At 40.7% G+C, this 17,651-nt stretch overlaps 2 long non-coding RNA genes across 3 annotated transcripts; both read right to left on the reverse strand.

The window, feature by feature from the left end:
• Positions 1-5,580: 5,580 nt before the first annotated feature.
• Positions 5,581-7,895, reverse strand: LOC121773807. Its single transcript, XR_006044854.1, has 3 exons — positions 7,404-7,895; positions 7,219-7,250; positions 5,581-5,736 (listed from the first exon to the last, which is right to left on the reverse strand). It is a non-coding gene; the product is annotated as an uncharacterized LOC121773807 (long non-coding RNA).
• A 49-nt stretch (positions 7,896-7,944) lies between these two features.
• On the reverse strand, positions 7,945-14,485 carry LOC121773806. Of its 2 annotated transcripts, none has more exons than XR_006044852.1 (8): positions 13,912-14,485; positions 13,255-13,413; positions 12,410-12,496; positions 12,219-12,298; positions 11,930-12,127; positions 11,697-11,760; positions 11,438-11,563; positions 7,945-9,148 (listed from the first exon to the last, which is right to left on the reverse strand). It is a non-coding gene; the product is annotated as an uncharacterized LOC121773806 (long non-coding RNA). The 2 variants fall into 2 exon arrangements; XR_006044853.1 differs by having other exon boundaries at positions 11,930-12,142.
• Positions 14,486-17,651: the final 3,166 nt, after the last annotated feature.

Here is a 17,651-nt window from a genome sequence, read left to right on the forward strand (position 1 = left end):
GAATCCCATGATTTGCTCCATTTACTCCTTTGCAGCCTTGATTTAGGAATCCCATGATTTGCTTCCTTTACTCCTTCGCAGCCATGATTTTCTCACTTCCAGCTGACTGTCCCTTATGATCTGCTTCCTTGATCTTCTCACTTCCACTAACTGCCTTCCCACTTCCTCGGCGGCTGTAAACCTTCCAGCCGCTGGTCCTATCAACTGCCCCGGTCGTCGAAACAGCCTTGTCCGCAAGGCTGAAGAATGGAAATTGACCCTTGACATCTGCCACATCCATCCAAGTAGCTTCATCTTCCTCCAACCCGTCCCATTTGATGAGGACTTGGTCAACTGTTTCGCCCTCCCGCAGATCAGTACGCCTTGACAACACCTTCTCGGGTAGAATTGGAGGGTCAGCGCTGACGAGCCCGTCCGGCAGCGTGGCCTCCACCGGTGCATCCCCGATGGCCCGTTTGAGAAGGGAAACGTGGAATACCGGGTGGATGCGGGACGAAGCGGGAAGCTGCAAACGATAAGCTGTCGCGCCAATGCGAGCCTCGACCCGAAAGGGCCCGAAAAAACGCGGAGCTAACTTCCTGTTTCGGGCCGTGAAGAGGGTGGACTGGCGATGGGGGCGGAACCTCAAATAGACCATGTCACCCACGCTGAACTCGACATCCCGTCGCCGCTTGTTTGCTGAAGCTGTCATACGGTCTTGAGCTCGCCGGAGATGATGGCGTAGCAGTTCCAACACCTCGTCGCGAGAGCGAAGAGTGTCTATGACGGCTTGGGCTCGAATCTCCCCCGGGAGGAAGGTATGCAAGGTGGGCGGAGCTCGACCATAGACCACCTCGAAAGGAGTCATGCCCGAAGCCGAATGGGTGCTGGTGTTATAACAGTACTCTGCCCATGCTAGCCACTTATTCCACTGCTTCGGTCGGTCAGATGAAAAACAACGCAGGTACGTCTGCAAACACCGGTTCAAAACCTCCGTCTGCCCATCTGTTTCGGGGTGATAGGCGGAACTCATCTTCAATGTTGTTCCCGTGGCCCGAAACAATTCCTTCCAAAATGAGCTGAGGAAAATAGGGTCACGATCAGACACGATTGACCTTGGAACGCCATGAAGACGAACCACCTCGTGCGTGAACAGCTCCGCCACCTGCCGGGCTGTGAATGGGTGTCGAAGGCCTATGAAATGACCATACTTGGAAAGGCGGTCAATGACGACAAAAATGCAGTCAAACCCCCCTGCCTTCGGTAGACCGGAAACGAAGTCCATGCTAATATCCTCCCAAATACGGTCCGGAATTGGTAGGGGCTGCAAGAGACCGGCGGGAGACTTTGTTTCGGTTTTATGCCTCTGACACGTTGCACAAGCCGCGACGAAATTTGTGACTTGCTTCATCATTCCAGGCCAAAAAACGTTTGAAGCAACCCTGCGGTATGTTCGGTAGGCGCCAGAATGTCCACCGGTAGGCGTGATATGGAACTCTGCCAGCAGCCTCGGTATCCATGGGGAATGGGGGGGGACCACAATCCTCCCTTTGTAAAACAGAGTGCCGTGCACCAGCTCGTAATGAGGGGAGGTTGGCTGTCCGGCCTCCAGTGCAGATTTGATTTTTGATAGGGCCGGGTCCGAGGACAAAGTTGCCTGAATCGTTGACCATTCCGGCCATGACGGAGTTGAGATGGCGGAGAGTTCCAGCACGTCCTCATCTCGACGGGAGAGGGCGTCGGCCGCCCTATTCAGCTTTCCTTCCTTGTATACGATAGTGAAATCGTAACCCAATAACTTGGCCGCCCAATTTTGTTGCGCTGGAGTTGCTAGTGGATGAGCTAACAGTTGACGCAGACTGCGCTGATCCGTGTGAATGATGAAGCGGCGGCCCAACAAGTAGGGGCGCCAATGGTGGATCGCGAGGACGAGGGCCATGAGCTCCTTCTCATAGGCTGATTTTGCTAAACTCCTAGGGGACAAGGTTTTGCTGAAGTAGGCCACCGGTTGACGTTCCTGCATTAATACCGCCCCTAGGCCTCGGCCCGAGGCGTCACATTCAATCACAAATTCCTTCGTGAAATCTGGCATCCGGAGTAAAGGTGCGGAAGTCAGTGCTTTTTTAAGAGCGTCGAAAGCGGAGGCTGCCGCCGTTGGCCAGATCCAAGCGGCTTTGGCGTGGGGTGTCGGTGGTTTCTTTAAGAGCTCCGTAAGGGGGGCTGCGATCTTGCCGTAGTCGCGGATAAAACGGCGATAATACCCTGTTAAGCCGAGAAATCCGCGAACACTCTTTAAAGAAGTCGGAGTCGGCCAGCGGAGGACCGCCGAGATCTTGGCGGGGTCCATTTTAACACCCTCAAGGGACACGATATGCCCAAGATACTCGACGCTGTCCCGCCCAAGAAGACACTTTTTGGAGTTGACGACGAGGGCGTGAGCGTGCAAGGCTTCAAAAACACGTCGAAGGTGGCGCATATGATCTGCCCAGGTCGTGCTATAGACGAGGATGTCGTCAAAGAAAACCAAAACGAACTTGCGTAGCGCCGGCCTGAAGATGTCGTTCATCAAGCTCTGGAATGTTGCCGGGGCGTTGGTGAGGCCGAACGGCATAACCAGGAACTCATAATGACCGGAATGTGTGCGAAACGCCGTCTTGGGCACGTCGTTAGGGGCTACCCGGATTTGGTGATAGCCGGCTTTCAGGTCGATCTTGCTGAACCACTTGGCCCCATGTAGTTCGTCAAGTAATTCCTGTATCACTGGAATAGGATATTTGTCGGGAATGGTCCGCTTGTTCAGTTCCCTGTAATCGACGCAAAATCTCCAAGAGCCATCCTTCTTACGCACAAGGAGTACCGGGCTAGAAAAAGGGCTAGTACTTGGCTGAATCACCCCGGAAGTCAACATCTCGGCGACGAGCTTCTCCATTTCATCTTTCTGTAAATGATTATACCGATATGGGCGGACAGAGACGGGGTCAGTACCTGGTCGCAGAGGTATGCGATGGTCAGTGCGGCGGCGGGGGGGTAAACCCGTGGCCTCCCGTGTGATCGAAGGGAACTCCTCTATCAGTTTCAGCAGTTGCGAATGGGCTGCCTGGGACAGGGACGAGCTGATCCCGAAAGGTTCCCCCACGACCTCTTTCTGTACCGAGTGGAGGACCCAGCAGCAGTCACCTTCCTCGAGGCAGCGGAGGTCCTGGGAGGAGCAGGCCCGCCGCATTAGAGTTGGATCGCCTTTGAGCGAAACGTGCCGGCCGTCGACTGAAAAATCCATGGAAGAGTGCTGCCAATTTGCCCAGACGTATCCGAGAGAAGCGAGCCACGATACCCCCAAAATTACGTCGATGTTCCGGAGGGGAAAGACATAGCATGAGACCACAAACTTCTCCTTCTCTAATGTAAGAAGCACGCCCCTGCAGAGCCCTGCTGCTCGTCGTGTGGTCCCGTCGCCCAACACCACCGAGTAGGGCGATGTGGGAGTAATCGGCAGCTGGAGCCGCTGGGCACACTGTTCTGAAATGAAACAGTAGTTAGCGCCGCTATCCACCATCACCTTGACCTGTTGTGAGTCGATTTCCCCAAATAATTTCATTGTATTGGTCGTGTCCAGCCCATTCAGGGATAGGACGGAGAGCTGCGGCTCCACGTTGTTGTCCACAAGTTCTGACTCCTCGGGATCTGAATCAGCGGCTGATCCTTCTTCCTCCTCGCAGATCAGGACGTTGAGCGTCTTGGGAGGGCATCTATGAGTCGGCCCGAACTTCAGGCCGCACTTGACACAGGTCCCTGCTGCTATGTGCCGCCTATACTCCTCTGGAGACACGTTCCGGAAGCGTTTGGATAGGGGTCTTGACGAGCCAGAGGAGTGAGAGGGGGATTGGGAGTACCCCTTTGAGAAAGAGCGAGCTGGCTGGTTTGCATATGTTTGTGGCTGGGTGGATGATTGGGTGGGCGCTGATCGCGGGGGCTGGGCGGATGCCATCATGTCAATGTCCAACGCCAATTCGACCGCATCCTCATACGTAGTGATTTTGGCGGCCTTCATTTGTAGGCGGACCTCAGGGCGAAGTGCCGCCATAAAAAATCCCAGGTATTGATGACACGAGATATCTGGAACCTGTGCGAGTCGCGCCTCGAAAGCAGCCACGAAGTCCGTTAGGGAGCCGGTGTGACGGACTGCGGCGAATGCTTCATATTCATTCAAAGCTCCATTGCCTCCAAAACGTTTCATCAATTCCCTTGCAAATCGAGCCCACGTCAGATCCGGGACTCGTTGTCGTAACAACTGGTACCACGGGAGGGCAGCGCCTGCCAGAGCTACCATGGCGACGCCAACCCGGTGCTCGGGAAGGGTTTCCGAGATCAGAAAAAACTGCTCTGCTCTTGCCAGCCACGCGAGGGCCTCTGAGCCGTCAAAGGTAGGCATGGGTGACGTCGATACACCACCCGCAGCTGTCGACTTTGACCCCCGATTCGCTGAGGTGGCCTCGTCCTCCGGTCCGGACTTATCCTTCAGCTTGAGTGAAGCGAACCCCGCACGCATCTCCTCGCGCATGGCGTTCAGATTAGAACGTACCTCCATTACTTGGTCGTCGGTGCGGCGGAATTGGGCATTCAGTTCAGTCACCGCCGCGTCCAACAAGAGCCTGCCCTGTTCCAGATTTTCCGCAGCCTTCTCCAATTCTTCCAGCCGCGTGTCCGATCGAGAGCTAACCATCGTTCACCGCACCAATTGTTAGGAGTGAAGGGCGGAAGAGAGGCAGAGAGCACGGGATATGCTCTCCAATCACACTTAATAGTTTGTAAATGCAGAATAGAGAGGAACGATCACTTGATTGAATGGAATGTAAAGAAATATCAATCCTCCGCAGAGGCCTACGACCAAGTCGTCCAATACAAATGATCTCTCCAAGATATCTTGGACTCCCTAGCTTACATTTATTTATACTGTAAAATAAATACTAGAATGCATAAAATTAGGAATCCCATGATTTGCTCCATTTACTCCTTTGCAGCCTTGATTTAGGAATCCCATGATTTGCTTCCTTTACTCCTTCGCAGCCATGATTTTCTCACTTCCAGCTGACTGTCCCTTATGATCTGCTTCCTTGATCTTCTCACTTCCACTAACTGCCTTCCCACTTCCTCGGCGGCTGTAAACCTTCCAGCCGCTGGTCCTATCAAAAACGAGAAAGTAATCAGGAATGAAGAAAGAATTCAGAAGTGTGAGATTTTAGTTAACCAATGGGATAAAGTTATATGTGCTATTAATAGAACTTGTAATATACTAAGTCATAACAAGGAAGAAAATTCTCTTCTCATAGTTGTAACACCGGTCCCAATGTTAATGTAATCCATAAAGCGCACAATGAGAGAAAGTAGCACAGTTAAACGTCATAATTTACTTACTGAGGTTGATCTAGAAGACCGTGGTAAATTCGACGAGGCAGATTGTATTGACAGCAAAGCACCGCTGAGTGACTGCATTGTGGGTTTGAGTAGATTAGCTCTAAAAAATAAAGCCAAAAACAAGGTAAAAATAGAAAAAAGTATCAAGTGAACTACATCAAAGAAGACAAAGACCCTAATACTTGCCTTAGGAAGGGTAGGTGTGTTGTGATGGCTTCATGTAATTAGGAGTCAACTCTCATCTAGAGAACTTGGTGGTCTCTGTTGTAGTGAGATCGAAGAGGGAATTGCTAATCCACACAATATGCTGCCGGGTCCGATCAGAGAAAATGGTGGGCCTGCAATCTGAAACCAAAATAACCGCGTCGGTGATCAGTATTGGCACTATGGCCAACATCAGGTTCAGTATAAGCCGCTGAAATACTGTTAAGTTCCCTCTCTATAAATGCTGCAAAGTATAGGATATGATGGCAGTACTAAGGCCACTCAAGATGGTCCACAGACTGCTCCTATGCCATACTCCCAAATGAAAACATCAAAATGTCATAACTCCAAGGTCAGACTATAATTCACAATAATAACATTCCCTGATAACCTAGGAAGGAACAAACTTCTGAATCTGCAGGCTTCCACAAAGCATCTAAAACAGCTCTTAAAGCAATACCCAGCGTAAGGCGAGTCACGCGTTGATGCTTAATGACTGATCTGAAGTAGAAGCATTCACAAAGGATAAAAATTATAGGCAAGCTGAAAATTTTACAACAGGGTAACATTACAATTAACATAGTTAGGTTGAAGAGTATTTTACAACATTATTTATCCGGGACCATGTTCACTCTGTAAACCAATAATTTGATTTATCAATCATAATCATCAAACGGCCATGTAAAGATAAAAAACTCAAACACAGTAGACTATGTATAAAACTACCCAACTGGCATATAAGAGATGTTAGGTCAAAATAAATTGTTGAGGAACATGACCAAACAGATCACTTCAACAGAAAAAATCATGCCATCAAATATATAGAGATCAGAGTAGTCTAGATTCCATACATTGTCATTAAATCCGGCATTGCAAAAATATTAAAATCATGAGAAAGATCAGTCACCCTGCCACAGTAGTGGCAACACAGCAAACCGAATGCCAAAGTAAAAGGAAATGTGTCTCATAAGTACTTGGGAAAGAGCTTGTAAAAACATTAACAGATATATTAATATGCCAAGAGTTAACAATAAATGGGGTTTATATATCAAAGAAACACTAATATAGCACATATTTGTACACGGCATATGAGACGAAGAAAAATAGGAAACTACGTATGCCTTAATTATAAAGATGCAAGGTACCAAAGAGTGGATTAAAAAATGCTGAAAAATATCAGGCACAGTATAATAACACACAAAAATATAATATATGTAACAGATTAATTATAAAGCTGCAAAAGGCAGCAAATAATGAATTAAATAAGTAGAAAAATATAGACGCAACAACAGAGAAGCAGAAGATCAAGCAAAGCAAGCTCAAAAAGCAAAAAATAGACTTGTGCCTTCTGTCTTCAGCCCTTCCCCCCGCTTCTTTTAAGTTAAGAAGTCAGTCAACCCCTACCACCCTCGACCTTCAGATCAACTAAGTACAATCTAGTCTATTTATGCAGTAGGATCTATCAAGGAAAACACATTAGTAGTTGAACAATAGATAACATTTGCAAGAATGAATCTAAATGCAAAGAGAAGCTTTCAAATTGACTAAGAGTAACACGAGAATATGCTGAATTATCTCGGCATCCTCAAGTGCAACAGGAAGTGCAACAGGATTGGCACACACCTCTGTAATCTGACTAAAAAAGAATTTATTTCCTGCATACAGACAAGAAAAGGGTTACATGTTTAGTGCAACACGTAGAAGAATTCCAAAGACATAAAAATAATAAAATGTTGTATGTATTCCACTTCCTACAACTAAACAAAAAATTATATCTAAATGTATGTATAAAGAAGAGAATAACTAACCACAGATCCTGGTATCGTGTTCTTCAGAATTAGACAAAGCTAGACCAACTTCAATTTTATCAGGTACAAACAAGTGTAGAGCATCAGACTGATTATGCAGAAGTTCTTCATTGATGGATGGCTTTAGTATGAAATGACACACTTAATATCGAACTAAAGTTAGGTTTAACAAATAAATGTTTGAATATTGAAGCAAGTATTGGTTGCAGCTTTATACCCTTCAACTCGCTGGAATAAATAGTGAGGTGGTCAAAAAAGAGCAGTTATACTGAATGAGATGGTCCAGAAACTGCTCTAATGCCTTTCTCCCGAAGGAAAACATTGGAATGTCATAAATCCAAGGTTAGACTGAAATTCACAATAATAACATTAACCAATAACCTAGGAAGGAACAAACTCTTGAATTTGCAAGCTTCCCTAAAGCATCTAAAGCAGCTCGTAGAGCAATACACAGCATATGGTGAGTCACAAGTTGATGCTTATTGACTGATCCTGAAGCAGAAACATTCACAAAGGATAAACATTACATGCAAGCTGAAAATTTTAGAACGGGGTAACATTACAACTCATAGTTAAGTTGAATAGTATATTACAACACTATTAATCTGTTCTTATGTTCACTCAGTAAACCAGAATTTGTTGTATCAATCATAATCATCAAACGGACAGGTAAAGAAAACAAACTCAAACACAGTAGACTATGTACAAACTACTGAACTGGCATATAAGAGATGTTAAGTCAAATTAAATTGTTGAGGATCTTGACCAAATATACAGAAATCAAAGTAGTCTAGATTCCATGTATTGTACATAGTGGCAACAAGCTGCAGTTTCCATTCCTGCATTGCAAAAATATTAAAATCATGAGAAAGGTCAGTCACTCTGCTACAGTAGTGGCAACACTAACCTCATAGAAAGTATCTTTACTTGACACTAATTGAGTGTCCAACCAGCTTCCAAGGCCCACGGTTTCTTTTTTTTAGATGCAATTACAGCAAACCGAATGCCAAAGTAAAAAGGGAATGTGTGTAGTAAGTAACTAGGAAAGAGCCTATAAAAACATTTAACATATATATTAAGAAACCAAGATTTGACAATCAATGGGGTTTACATATCAAAGAAACACTTATATAGCACGTATTTGTCAGGGCATATGAGACAAAGAAAAATAGGATGCTATCTATGTATGTATTAATTAATTATGGTGCAAGGTAGCAAAAAGTGGATTAGAAAAAGTAGAAAAACGTCAGGCACAGTATAACAAACAAAAATATAATATATGTAACAGATCAATTATAACAAACAAAAATATAATGTGTAACAGATCAATTATAAAACTGCAAAATGCAGCAAAGAATGAATTAAATAAGTAGGAAAAATATAGGCGCAACAACCAAGAAACAAAAGATCACAAAGCAAGCTCAAAAATCAATAAATAGACTTGTGCCTTCAGTTTTCCACCCTTTCCCCCTCATCTTTTAAGTTAAGAACTCAGTCGCCCCCTACCACCCTCGACCTTCGGATCGACTAAGTACTTTCTAGTCTATTTATGCAGTAGGAACTATCACGGAAAACACTTTAGTTCCACGAGAGATAACATTTGCAAGAACGAATCTAAATGCTTAGAGAGGCCTTCAAATCGACTAAGAGTAGCACAAGAATATGCTGAATTATCTCAGTAGCCTCAAACGCAACAGGATTGGTACACAGCAGCTCTGCAATCTGACTCAAACAGAAAGTCTTTCCTAAATACAGCTAAGAAAAGGGTTAAGGTTTAGTGCAACAAGTAGAAGAATTCCAAGGAGATAAAAATAATAAACTGTTGTATGTATTCCACTTCCTACAACAAACAAAAAAATTATGTCTAAATGTATGTACAAAGAAGAGAATAACTAACCACACATCCTGGTATCGTGGTGATATTGTGTTCTTCAGAATTAGACAAAGCAATTCCAACCCCAATTTTATCAGGTACCAACAAGTGTAGAGCATCATAAAGATTTGGCAGTAGTTTTTCATTGATGGCTTTAGTATGAAATGACACACTAAATATCGAACTAAAGTAAATAAATGTTTGAATATTGAAGCAAATATTGGTTGCAACTTTATACCCTTCAACTCGATGGAATAAATAGTGAGGTGGTCAAAATTGAACCGGAGCAGTAGTACACTGCCCTCCATTCCATCCATTATGTATTAACAAGTTAAACAATTACCCACACACATCAAAGACTTCCCAAACATAAGTCTTGCTCGCCCTCAAGCAAGTTAGATAAATAAGCACATTCACAAGAAATTAGATAATCCTCTACTTCAAGTCACGTCAAATCACACGAATCATTTAAAGAAACTAGGTTGAGCCCGAATTCACTCGCGAGTAAGACTTTTAGAACAAGAGTTGTACACGAACTAATTCCCTAAGAGCTAGGCATCCAATGCTTCAATGTAAGTTCGATTTATGTCTTGGGAGTCTCAAACCATCGTCGCTAATTCATAAAGAGAAGTTCTTCCAGCTATTCTTTATTTTAAGCACATAAGATCTTTCTCCCAAAATCAAGTAAAATTCATCGCTCACAAGTCAATATGATGCATAAATCAAAAGGTCTTTTCATTTGGATGTAACGGGGCTTTTGGTAAAGGTGTGATCATATTTGGATAAGTAGCTTATCACTATTCTTAAAATACTAGCACATCCCTCACAACATCCTTCCCATCTCACTAAAATACAAAATTCTGACAGCTCAACACCCCAAACTTGAGATTTTTCTACCTTCTAAACCAAGTGATCTTATTCTTTTGAGCATATTTCTGTTTTTTCGCTCGATATTCTTTTTTCTGGCCTTGGCTTTTTTAACTCATGAAAGGCTGCCTTTTTATTTTATTTTTTTTACTTGCCTTGGCTTTTTATTTTACACATGAAAGGCTGCCTTTTTATTTTTATTTTTTCTAGCCTTGGCTTTTTTTACACGTGAAAGGCTGCCTTTTTATTTTTTATTTTTTCAAGCCTTGGCTTTTTTTACACATTAAAGGCTGCCTTTTTATTTTACTTTTGTTTGAAGAGACAGCTTTTTTCATTTGTATCTCAATATAAATGAATACCACCTAATGAATGTTCCAGGACTTCCATCTTTTCCTTGCCACCATAAATACCCTCCCAATAATAATGTGCTAGCACTTTAATTTTAGTGACTAGGGTAGAAAATATAGGCCAACAAACGGATATAATAAGTAGGCTAATATAGTGACTTCAAAATTTTCAACAAAGAAAATAGGCTTTTGGGGCTCAAACCGGCTCACTAGTGGTTTATGTAGGGTTAGGCATGTGATAATTTGGATATGAGGCTTTTAGTCCTATTGCCTAAATCATTTTTATGCACCAATATCAACAAGATTGCAACTCATAAAGCTCTCATTCAGTTGATCGGCCGTATGGCTTTTTGAATTAATTTTTCAAAACCGGAATAGTTCTCTCTCCTTAGCTCAAGAAATCGGGCACCAAAGAACATTATTGTCACTGTGTCTGAAGCACGGGAAACCTAGTTCTCCAGAAGTTAGTAAGCAACAAGAAGTTTACAGACCAACCCTCGAGAGAAACGAAGTCGACACTAATAACCCATAAAAAAGTGGTGAAAGTAGTGACAATCAATAGAGAGAAAATCTTGCATGCACACACAAATAACAAGTGGTGAAACACTGTTCGTGGAAGCTTTTCATCCTCACTACAAAGTAGCATAGTACTAGGGCAATTTTTGGATATTTATGAAGCTAATATCCTTTGTTTATCGACTGGTGATGTGTATGAAATCATTAAAAACTAGGGAGATGCACAGATTAGAGAGCTGTGAGACAACCTCTCGGAAATTTACTCTTAATCATAACATGTCAATTCACATTTAAATTCTCTATAAAAATCAACATATCAGGCATGAATGAAAATAAATAGCAGCTAGACACTCATGTATAAGTAGGAAGAATCCCAAGTTGAGTATATACGGGCTCGAACAACGCCTGAAAAAGATGAGAAGTAGAGTTACCAGAATCCTCAAAGACCATGATTTTGACGACTACAAAAATGAGAAGTAGAGCTACTCCTTTTTTCATCAGGGCCGAGTCCAACACAGGAAGCTAGTTGCTCCTGCAATCCACCGCTTCCCAAGCTCCTGCAAGAAGAAACAAACTTCATTAAAATCTTATCAAGAAGACAACAGATATGATTATGATAAAAACAGATGCACTTAACATTTTATGGAAAAGGATGAATGATATCCATAGGTTAAGCAAGAGAGGTTTTACATGGAATAAATGATCTTCTGATGCAGCACGAACGATTCGGGACTCAAATTGACTTATAAATAACCTACAAAGAAGATTGTCAATCTTAGATAGCCTTAAAAATGCATTAAGTACAGAATGCACGCATGCACATAATGATAAATGTGGTGAGTGAAGCAGGTTTATGAAAGAAATGTCAATGCTTTCAGGCAGTAAAAACTCTATTCAGATGACTGGGTAAAATCTAGAAAAACCTGTTTGTTAACAATGCATTCCCGAAACAACTTTTGCTGACACAGGGACTGTAGAAATTGAAGAGAAGAATCACACTGCAGCCGAGGTGATTCAAGGTCTCTTCAGTTAGGGGATACACTTCTAGATGAATCATTGGTCCACAGATACTTGACTTCTACACAAACAGCAGCAAATGCTGCCTCTTTGCATATGTACACCTGCCACCAACTCCACTTACTCAGCCACAACATAATTTGATAACACTTTGAAATAACAACAATCAAGAAGATGAAGTGGGAAGATTTATACCTTGTAATATGCAGTCAATGCTAGAGCAACCTCTTGGTACTGTGAAGAAACAATGACCGTCAACAATTGTAGACTGCAATCTATGAGAGCCGCATGAAAAAGAATCATGTCATTGGGAATGGTGTGATATTCCTAGATACGAAGTAGTAAGTATATATCTACAAACAACGGATAAGGAAATGAATATTGACCTGTATGTATGCTCCAAGTAGAACTAGCAGATAAAAGACCAGGTCAATCAGTTGTTCTTCCGATATCTTCACATCATCAAGCAATATCTGAAGAAAACATATGATGATATATGAATTAAGGGGCATACTGATGATGTATACACATATAACCACATCATAACACACGTAACAAATATGTTGCCAGAAGTTGAGAATGACTATATTTTCAAGTACATAAACAGGGAAGATAAATTAAGAAAGAGCTAGGATCAATGTGAAGATAAGGAGCTGTGAATCAAAGTTATTAAAGTTAAAGGCTAAAAGGGCTCAGGAGAGGTGGAACTAAAAAACCTATAAAGCATTAAGTAGCTCATATCATACAAATGATGGGTGAGTTTATGATCTTAGGAAGTTGTGGTTTATGCAAAAACATTAGCAACTGCAGTTAAAGAAGACTAGAGGAAATTAAGTAGAAAGGTTGTCAGGATAACTAGAAAAAAACTTGTTAAAATACTTTTAAACCTCCATGTATTACAATAGTTTCTTGACTGCAAATCTCATAATATTGAGAATGAAAAATGAGAAGCAACCAAAAGCAACCTAAAGCAAAAAAAGGAAAGCGAAAACAAGCAGATTGTTACATGATGTAGTGGAAAAAAACCACTGAAGGAATACAGGTCGCTAGTAAAGCAACCAAGTCAAAATAAAGATTTTCTTTCCATCCTTTTATGTTTGTTGTCTTGCATCAATCAGCACACAAATCCAATTATAAGTGTAATATAGGACTTTTGAAAATTAACAAAAAAAACAGAGCAATGCCATCTACTTGATATGATGATAGATAGCTCAGTATCACTTCTGATAACCTGTTCAATTTTGGGCACCCGGGAGGCAAGATCACACATGGAATGCAACTGAAGAATTCCACATAGCAAATACTTGAACGTGGATTTTTCCCTTTCCCAAACCATAATCGCTGCGATAAGGTGAAGAGGAAGATTCCTTGCAAATTTTTCCAAGTCAACCTGCAATAATCATGTGATTCCAACATGTGCATTCTGACGTGTAAATAGCAATAACAATATCTATAACATAAATAACAACTTTTGCAACAACCCTATTAGTTTCTATGAGTACATCCCAGATACAACAAGCCAAGAAATTGCAGATTTAACCTCTGCCGAAAATCCCAACAAACTACAGTTCTAGTATATATATAGATAGATAGATACATATGCCTATCACACAATTGTTTCACCACCAAAACCGAGAGAGAAATAGAGAGTCAGTGGATGAGCCCAAATTTTAAGATAAATGCTCAAAGGGATAACACCAATCTACAAATAAGCAAGCGATATCAACCCAAGCGATATCAACCCAAGAATGTTTGGACATCACAACAAGTTTATTCGCTTCACAAATCAAGAAGAAAACCCAATGTCATGAACCCAAATCTAACTCCCTAACATATCTAGCCAAACAAGAAGATAAAATTTGTAAACTGAAAATTAATGGAAACTTACCTAAGCCGAGAAGTCCACGGCAGTCCAACGAAATTGACAGTGCAGCCGATATGGTTGGAGAATGACACCGACCGAAGTGAGACCCCGACGGCAGCGACTGCTCGGTGGATTCTCGAGTGCCTCTCACCGCTCGGCAGCACCTGATATCCGACGGATGGACTGATGGCATGACAGCCTTGCGACGCGGCGGCTGGTGTGCGCGACGTCAGCGATTCCAGACCGAGGAGAGTGCAACTGGAACGGAGGGAGCGGCTCCGAAGGGACGGAGGCCGCTGTCTGCAAGCGAGTCCAGCGAGTGTATGCGCAAAGGAGAGTCAGTGCCGGCTGCTATTGACCGACGGCAGTAGCGGTGGGCGGTCATGGTCAGGCGGAATTGAAATTTGGGAGGAATTCAAAATAGCTTTAATCGACCGAACGGAGGCTGCGTCGAATTGTTTGGGGAGAAATCGGACCGGTGATGGAGTGTAGTCTCCGGCGTGAGAAAGGCGGAAGGGTGCCGACGGGAATTGGTTCCTTCATTTGGGGATCTATGATTTGGGGAAAGGAAATTCAAATTGAATAACGGCAATTGAAATTTTTGAGGAATTCAAAATATAGCTTTAGGACTTGTTTGTCGTGAGGAAGCAAAATAAAAATTTGACCAAGAAAACAAAAAAAAAGAATTCATATATTTGAGTTTGATACACCCAAGAATTGTTGAATGAAAAACTTCCCAATGCTTGACACGTATTTTATTGATATTGTATTAAATGCTATTTAACATTTTTATCCCTAAAATCAATGAGCATACTTAACTCTTTATATCATTGTTATATTGTAGGGTAGGTGCATTTGAATGGCCAAAATATTGGTCTATTAAAATGGCTCTGACTTCCAACTTGTAGATTAGGGTGGAAGGAGGCCCCCGAGCACACATTATATCATACTAGTAAATTGATTGATAAAATAAAAATGACCAGATATAATGGCAATTGAAATTTGAGAGGAATTCAAAATATAGCTTTAATCGACAAAAATTTTAACTATTAAGGATAATTCTTTGGGACGTGAGTAATTCCATGATGGGCCAATGAATTGAATAAATTAGGGCTGACTTTAAGTGGGCTATATTTAAATAATTCTTTAAATTGGCTGATTAATTAATTTTTTGGTCTAAATTGATTTAGTTAATGGTGGCTAATATGTTGGATTATTTTATTAACTTCGACACGAATTAATATCCAGATTTATTTAATTCTTCAACATATTCAAGTTAAAGGCAAGAATTGCTAGTTTAAGTTCATGCAAAATAATGTTGTAAAGGCAGGAAATAAAATTAACATGCATGCATTCTAATTAAGTTTGAATATTTTATAGAGTCTAGTCAATATGTTATTCTTATTTTAGAAGGAATTATACTGGCAAGAAAGTTAAGACTGAAGTGAGAATTTCAATTAATAATCTAAGCAAACGTGGTGGATTTTCTATCCTACATTATTGTTATTGTGTGGTTTTTCTTCCTAAATACTCCCTCCATCCATGGAAAATAATCTTATAATGTCATTATGGGATTTTCATAAAAAATAGTCTCATTTCTAAAAAAATATAAAGTTTCACTCTCATATTTTATCTATTTTTTTATCTTTCTCTCTTACTCTATCAATTTCTCATTAGAACACGTGTCGTCCACAAATGAGACTATTTTTTATATCGGAGGGAGTATAAGTTAGTTTCATGTATGTTTTATGAGAAAATGATGTTATGTATGTTATGTAATGTCATGTTTTGTTTTGATCATTTTCTATTTGTTTGACTAGCACAGGGAGAGCATACCTATTTGGCTTTACAAAACTTCTTTTCCGAAAATTAAATCCTTTGGCACTACCAATCTACTAAACAAATAACGTTGACTTATTTATTTATTATACATTTAAATATGTAAAACAACCATTAAATGTAAAAATAAAACACATATGAAAAAAATAATTTGTTTTATTCCTTGAAAAATAATCGAAGAATTTTTACAATATTCAAGCACTCGAAAAATATTTTACAGTACATGAAATACTAATAAAGAAAATATGAGATACTTATTTATAGATGAAGTGAGAAAGTATTAATTATGTGTAGTGTGAGACCATTTACTTAAAAAGTAAATTGAACTCAGAATTGAATAATAACAGCACTCTCCCTCTGTAGCCATTAGGAGTCTCATTTGAGTTTGGCACGGGTTTTAAGAAATATAATGGAAAGTGGGTGAGTAAAAATAGTGGAATGTGGAACCCATTTTTTATACATATTAGGTTTATAATAGAATATGAATGGATATGATTACTTCTTCTTTAAGAAATATATTAGTCTAATTTATGTAGTATTAGTACAATTGTATTACTTCTTCTTTATTTACCGCTAATTTGTATATTTTTCATAAATTATGAATTACTAGATATTAAATAAAAGCAGAGTGTGGATATGATTACTCGCTGACAGAAGGACATTCATGCATCTTTTTATTCTAGTTTCATTTAAAGTAAAGTTTGGTTTTTGAAAATTCATACATAATATTGCATTAATTGTGGTAATGAATCATTGGGTAATGATAAAATGCAAACTCTATATATCGTACAAACTCTAAACTATGATCAAGGTCGTTAGAAAATGTCAATAAATGGCCAAATAACAGCAACAAAAATGTCAACATAACCGTTGACACTGTGTTGACAATTTTTGTTGTTGTTATTTTTTATAACGGAAGACTTGTACAAAACAAATAAACCAGACAAAGGAACTATTTGACAGATTATGGGATTAATAACATGTTAACACAGAATTGCATGTTAGAATGCAAATAATTCATGCTTAAAGAAAATAAATCCTAAACATGAATACTACGGTTTAGAGTTACCGATTTGATTCTCCAAAGAATCATCGATTACTTGCACCTTCTCCACGTGATGACCTTTAATACGAGACCACAGATCTTCTAATCTGTACTTGAACTCAAGTTATGACCTTGGGTGGGCAAAGCTTGTCAAAACCGAAAGGACTCGACTAGAAAGTGTCGGGGTTTGGTGCCCCTTGCACAGCGGAAGACTTGGACAAAATAAATTAATCAGATAAGGAACTATTTGATCGATTATGCAATTAATCAATTCACATGTTAAACAAATAATTTCATGCTAGAACGCAAATAATTCATGCTTAGAAAATAAAAATCCTAAAACATGAATACTACGGTTTAGAGTTATCGATTTGATTCTCCAAAGAATCGTCGATTGCTGGTTCCCGAACTGTATTCCGAAATTAGTGTGGCTGATCTTATCAAAATACTATGACTCGAATAAACAAGACAAAAATTCCTCACGGAGGAGAGCGGAAGAAAAAATCATCTCCTCCAATCATGAGAGGGACAAAAAATTCATAGTAAACAAAATTATATTTTCTATCTCATTTATTCTCCTATTTATATAAAGTTGATATTGGGCCCATTCATGGATCTATGAAAGGTTTTGGATATGGCCTCACCCAATTAGCTTTTTACTAATTAAATTGAACCCACAATTTAATACAAGCTTATATTGGAATATTATTAGCAGCCACTACATAATTAATATTGCACTGCTGATGAGGCTAGTTTCATGCATGTGTTCCATGATAAAAATGCACCCAATTCTACTATCTAACGTGCGAATATGAGCCAGGTGTGTGTGAAAGTCCACCATATTCCAAGGATGTTCTGATCAACTAGGCGGACAGGCGAA

This window comes from Salvia splendens, chromosome 17 (assembly GCF_004379255.2).
Source record: "Salvia splendens isolate huo1 chromosome 17, SspV2, whole genome shotgun sequence".
NCBI lineage: Eukaryota > Viridiplantae > Streptophyta > Magnoliopsida > Lamiales > Lamiaceae > Salvia > Salvia splendens.